This window comes from Sinocyclocheilus rhinocerous, unplaced genomic scaffold (assembly GCF_001515625.1).
Source record: "Sinocyclocheilus rhinocerous isolate Xijiao unplaced genomic scaffold, SAMN03320098_v1.1 scaffold442, whole genome shotgun sequence".
NCBI classification, from domain to species: Eukaryota; Metazoa; Chordata; class Actinopteri; order Cypriniformes; family Cyprinidae; genus Sinocyclocheilus; species Sinocyclocheilus rhinocerous.
The window spans coordinates 503,580-510,134 of NW_015641030.1; the positions used below are offsets into that span (position 1 = coordinate 503,580).

The window sequence follows — 6,555 nt, forward strand, 5'->3', positions numbered from 1 at the left end:
CACACACACACACACGCGCGCGCGCACACACGCAAGCATGCATATATTTAGGAAAAATTTTATTTTTTATTTATAATTATAAAGAGATTTATATATAGTCATATATATATATTGGGGTGCTCCGATTGATCGGCTACCGATCACTATCGGCATATAATCACGTTGGGATGTTTGATCGGCGGTCTCTAAAAAGGCCGATCTAAAAAAAACGATCTCAAGCTGATGACGCTGCCATGAAAGGCTTGGCATGACATGCAGCGGCACCGTCTCAGTCTCTGTCCGGCGCAGGTGAAATAATTATAATGCTGAAGGTGAGACACTCACCTTCATATTTCTTCATTAAATAACTTATAAAGTAATTTGAAAAACTTGTGTGAGATGTAATTTCACAAACAGTGTGAGTGAATCACCACGCGCGCTCTCTCTTTCTCTCTCAAACTGCGCAAATGTCTTCAAATCACCACACATCGCGTCTGTCTATAAGCGAGCTGCACGCTGCACAGTTGACACAGGAATTGTCACTTGCACAATCGAGGCAGTGTCACATCGTCACTAAAGTTTATAAATTGCATTACTTTTTAATTCTTGCCAGTGTATATATATATATGAAGAGTTAATTTCGGTGCCTTTTTAATCATAATAAATATCTATGATTAATTGTCAGAATCAACACAATTTTCATTGTCAAAACATGCAATGCATTTTTACACCATTTACTTTTCATGTTTCACTTCACACTGACTGGACTGTGTATGAATAGTGTTATATTTTGATCAACTTTAAAATTGACTTTTTTCAACTATGTACCACACAACCCTACACCGAAGAGCGGAGATAGAGAGAAAGAAATGTAATTTTGAAACCTGTTATGGTATGGCCTTCAGAATGAGATTGGTCTTTCATGACAACCAACAATTGTTTCATTTTTAGTCGGAGGCTTTTCTTAGCTCAGTTTTGGCACCTGCTTCTCCTTTTATAAATATTCTCTAAGGCAGTGGTTCCCAAACCTGTCCTGGAGGACCCCCTTCCCTGCACATTTTGTATGTCTCCCTTATCTAACACACCTGATTCCACTCATCAGCTTGTTAGTAGAGACTGCAAGAACTAAATTGGGTGTGTCTGATTAGGGAGACATACAAAATGTGCAGGGCAGGGGGTCCTCCAGGTCAGGTTTGGGAACCACTGCTATAAGGGTACTGGGAAATCAAGTGATGATTTATGTTTGTGGCATGGCTGTTGGCAAGATAAGATGGTAAAAGGATGGCGCTTTTCTCAACACATACTCCCTCAACCAACCACACTTTTGCTACAAAGAATACATTGTTTAGTCAGTACACTATCTTTCCTGTTTTCAGTATTTCGTGGTTTCTCATCGAACTGAATTTTGGTCAAAGGGGAAATCTTTGTTCACTGGAATTGATTTATCTTTCCTGTAACATTTGAGTCATATTGTAGGAATGATGTCCGTCACTGTCAGGCATGCCAAAGATAAAGCTGGTGACCAGGGGTCTCATTTATAAAACTCTCTGTAGATTTCGTCCTAAAAGTGTACGTACGCTCAAAAGCTAGATTTTGTATGCCAGAACCTGCGCAAAAATTCCTTTATAAATCCCAGTCAGGGGAAGATTGTGTGTACGTACATCTCCACCCCGCCTCCTCCCTGAAATCACCATATACCGAATCCAGCAGAGTTCGCCATGATATCGAAGTAAGTGCACATCATTGATCATTGTTCTCACTAAAAAATATTTTCTCATAACATGAGATCTGCAGTTTAGTTTAAAGGTGAATTATTGTGCACCTATAGCACTCCTCGCTGTCATTAAAAGAGGAAAAGTGATCAAGCGCATCCACTACAAATATGTCTAAATTCAAATCATTTTGGTTTAACTTCTGCGTAAAGGACTTTGTCATTTCAGTCCTTATCTCCATTAATGAGAGTGGAATATTTAATGTAAATGTGTATATGGACATGAAAACAGAGCTTAAAATCATTGTTTTTATTTCATAAATTTTCTCACTCCAGGAAAATGATTCCGTACGCATGGGTCAGAGTTTGCGTGCATGTGCACGACAAATTTTCTAGTCAAGTTTGTTTTTATAAATCCCAACTTTTGCGTAGGAAGTGGCGTCCGCCTCTTTCAGGGCTGGTTTTGTGCATACGCATCGGTTATAAATGAGGCCCCAGGACTGGCATTAAAGGGTTAGTTCACCCAAAAATGAAAATTGGCTTGTGTTTTCGCGAGACTAGAATATCTCCGAGGCGCGTGCGCTGCGCATACGTCATACGCCTTCCGCCGGAACGCGGCGGAAGTGCTTTATTTGACGACTTGTGGACTGTTCAACTGCAACAACCGCTGACTGCAATGATAGAGCTTGGAATAGCCAGGACAATTTTTAATAGGGATGCACCGATACCACTTTTTCCAGTACTCGCCCGATACCGATACTTTTATTTTTGGTACTTGCCGATACCAAGTACCGATACCAATATTTTTATTGCATTTGTAAATTTTTTTAATATTGGGTACAGAAACCAAAAGAGTATGTATAATGTTAGTTGGTTAACTTCATTTATCAAATATTTAACGAGTACGAGTACGAGTACAGGAGCTCAGTATCGGGCCTAATTTTTAATATAACTCCGACTGGATTCGTCTGAAAGAAGAAAGTCATATACACCTAGGATGCTTCGAGGGTGAGTAAAACACAAGCCAATTTTCATTTTTGGGTATACTAACCCTTTAAGATAGACATAAATGGACTCTTATGCCCAAAATAGTGCCCTGCATAATGAAATTTGCAGAAGAAATCTTCAGGCCTCACAGGAATTTATAAAACACTGAGAAAACAGTTAGGTATCATTTTAAACACCCTTCACCAAAGAGTGCTTTGTGAATTACTGTTTGCATCTGTCCATTTAACACTTACTTAGTTTGACAGTTAAGCTCTTCAAGTTGCCAAGCCAGGCACATGCTGTTGAGCCTCAATTCAAAGGTTCTGAAAATGTTTCCCCTTTTCTGCACTTTCTCACTGTTTTGAAAAAAAAAAAAAATGTCAACACATTTTTGGAATTCAAAGGGTAGAATTGAAAGATTTTTTTAAATTAACCAATAATGTGCTATTTCTAACCCACTCTTTTCTTTTTCTTTCCAATAAGTTCAGAATTTCTAAACCTTTTTATATCAAGTTTTTGGTTAAATAGTTCAGGTCAACTTTATCTAACATTGTTCTACAGTAAATTGATTGTTTTTTTAATTGATTGGCATCAAATATTATATTTAATTTATTTAAAAGTGTTTAACAAAATTTGTTTCGTGTGATTAATTAACGAAAGGATTAAATAGTAATGAAAAAGATTCACTTAATCATAGTTTGAGTTCCAAATGTATAAATGTATCAGTTCTTAAAAGAAGCATGATTTTAAATATAGTGCTAATTGATTGATAACTTTTAAGAAATTCAAAGATGTATAGAATGCACACTGCTCTCCAAAAGTTTGGGTTTTAAAGACCATTAGAAATGTATCGTTTTATTCAGTGATATAAGACCCATTAAATTGATTGAAAGTGACAGTAAAAACATTAAGAATGTTACTATCCGTCTAAGAATCCTGACAAACATTTTAAGCAGCTTCTTATCAATATTTCAACATTGATAATAATAAGAAATGTTTCCTGAGCACCAAATCAGCATATTAGAATGAATTCTGAAGGATCACGTAATGACTGCAGAGTATTCAATATTGCCATCACAGGAATATATTACATCAAAAATTTTAAATCAAAGGGTAGAATTGAAAGATTTTTTTTAATTAACCAATAATGTGCTATTTCTAACCCACTCTTTTCTTTTTCTTTCCAATAAGTTCAGAATTTCTAAACCTTTTTATATCAAGTTTTTGGTTAAATAGTTCAGGTCAACTTTATCTAACATTGTTCTACAGTAAATTGATTGTTTTTTTAATTGATTGGCATCAAATATTATATTTAATTTATTTAAAAGTGTTTAACAAAATTTGTTTCGTGTGATTAATTAACGAAAGGATTAAATAGTAATGAAAAAGATTCACTTAATCATAGTTTGAGTTCCAAATGTATAAATGTATCAGTTCTTAAAAGAAGCATGATTTTAAATATAGTGCTAATTGATTGATAACTTTTAAGAAATTCAAAGATGTATAGAATGCACACTGCTCTCCAAAAGTTTGGGTTTTAAAGACCATTAGAAATGTATCGTTTTATTCAGTGATATAAGACCCATTAAATTGATTGAAAGTGACAGTAAAAACATTAAGAATGTTACTATCCGTCTAAGAATCCTGACAAACATTTTAAGCAGCTTCTTATCAATATTTCAACATTGATAATAATAAGAAATGTTTCCTGAGCACCAAATCAGCATATTAGAATGAATTCTGAAGGATCACGTAATGACTGCAGAGTATTCAATATTGCCATCACAGGAATATATTACATCAAAAATTTTAAATATATTTAAAGATATTAAAATTTTAATATTTCATGTTTTTATTGTGTTCTTTCAAAAACATTTAAAAAAAATCTTACTGGCCCAAACTTTTAAATGGTAATGCATTTCATTCAGATATTTCTATTTACATATTTAATTAAATATTTAATATCTAATTAAACAACTACTTGATGATGCTCGCTAAAAGGAAGCCTGGAGTGCAAGAATTCAGACATTACCCAGCCACTGAATTTACAAGAGATGAATAGCTGAAAACTAGGCCAGCAATAGCAGTGAACCTCCAGTTACTTTCTGTATGATGTAACATTAATAATCAAGTAATTTCACACGCAAGTAATCATTAACTAGTGTCCAGTACTGTACTTTTATAGAAGCCTACCAAACAGCTCTTTGGAGAATCCATTAAGCATTCCAGCAATATGATGTCTGCGTCCAGACGCACATCCATGAGGCTGCCAGAATCCACAGTTCATAAACGATTTAATAAAAGTGCTGTTATTAGGGTGCTGGACTTCCTCTCATAAGCAGCTGCCAGAATAATCACTTATTTACCCAATATCAGTATCAAATGCAGAAATGACCCCGGCCCTGCTTCTGTTCGAGGCCTTCAGGCAGAAAATTGTGTCAACAGAACAAATTGGCGGTAACTCATAAAGCAGAGGTTTATGTGCAGCTCTTAGGTTACTGCGGAACGCTTCACGATTCTGTAACTTTCATTTTAATGTAATAGCCTATGCTTTTAATACCTCATGGATCACTATTTTGTTTTTTAAAGATTTTTACTTTTAATGAAGAGCAAATGTCGCCTCTGAAATGCGTAGGTGTTGCCAAGATGTTTTCTATGTGATTCCCAAGGTCATCTGAGTGTCATTTTTGCATTGCTATGTGGTTTCTAGGGGTGGTTGCTAGGGTATTATAAGTGCTTATTAGTCAAATGAGTTATATTTTAGTCTCTAGATATAGTATTCAGTATCATTTTGAAATGTATTTATTTATTATTACATAAATAATTATCTAAGTATATGATGATAATAATAAATAACAATAATAAAATATAATATAATAATGAATGTTAAATATAAATATATGTATATATTTTCAATATTTATAATGTACAGTATGGAAAATGTATGTTTATTTTGAGGTTTATTAAAGGTTTAAGAGTGTTATTCAATTATTAGTGTTTTTAAATAAGCATAACTGATGCGTTACCAGTGACATTTTTATATTTTACACTATAATAGTTTTTATTAATATTTTGAGTGAGATTTTGAGTTTTAATTTTCATTTGTTTAATTATTAGTAATTTTGTTATGTGTTTTACAGGGCTGTAAAATGATTAATCGCGATTAATCGATTCAAAATAAGTTTTTTTTAACATACTATATGGGTGTGTACTGTGTATATTTATTATAAATACACACACATACATGTAGGCCTATATATTAAGGAAAAGTATGTTAGATTTATATATCAAATATTTATATGTATATATAATATAAATTATATACAAGCAGTGTTAATTTTGACAGCAAATTATGATTTAGTTTTAGTCATAGTCTTTTGACTAAAATGCCATTTAGTTTTAGTCCTATTTTAGTCATCTGAATTGTTTTTAGTTTTAGTCTAGTTTTAGTCGACTAAATATCATAAGATTTTAGTCGACTAAATCTACAGTAAATTTAGTCGGCTAAAATCGAATTGGTTTAGTTACAGTGTAATGCATTTATTAAAGGGGTCCTATTATGCTTTTTCACTTTTTGAATTTTAGTCAGTGTGTATGTTTGGGCATAAAAAAGATCTTCAAACTTACAAATCTCAAAGTCCACTCCAAAGGGAGATATTTAGTTTTTTAAAAATCCCTTCTCAAGAACTACAACGAACGGCTAATTTGGACTACAGCATGTGTTTTCCGGATTTTGTGATATCACAAAGCGGCCCTTTAGAATATCATTAAAATAATTCCCGCCTATGGAAATTTGAATGGTTGGGGGGTGGGGAGGGGCGAGGTTGTGGTTAGAACGCTTGGTTGAGTGAGTGCATCAGACGAGACGACGAAGAAGA

At 33.8% G+C, this 6,555-nt stretch overlaps 1 protein-coding gene across 1 annotated transcript in view; it reads left to right on the forward strand.

Moving 5' to 3' along the window:
• The window catches only part of LOC107754214 (double-stranded RNA-binding protein Staufen homolog 2), a 95,047-nt gene that overhangs the window by 15,339 nt on the left and 73,153 nt on the right, over window positions 1–6,555 (forward strand). The window lies entirely within an intron of this gene.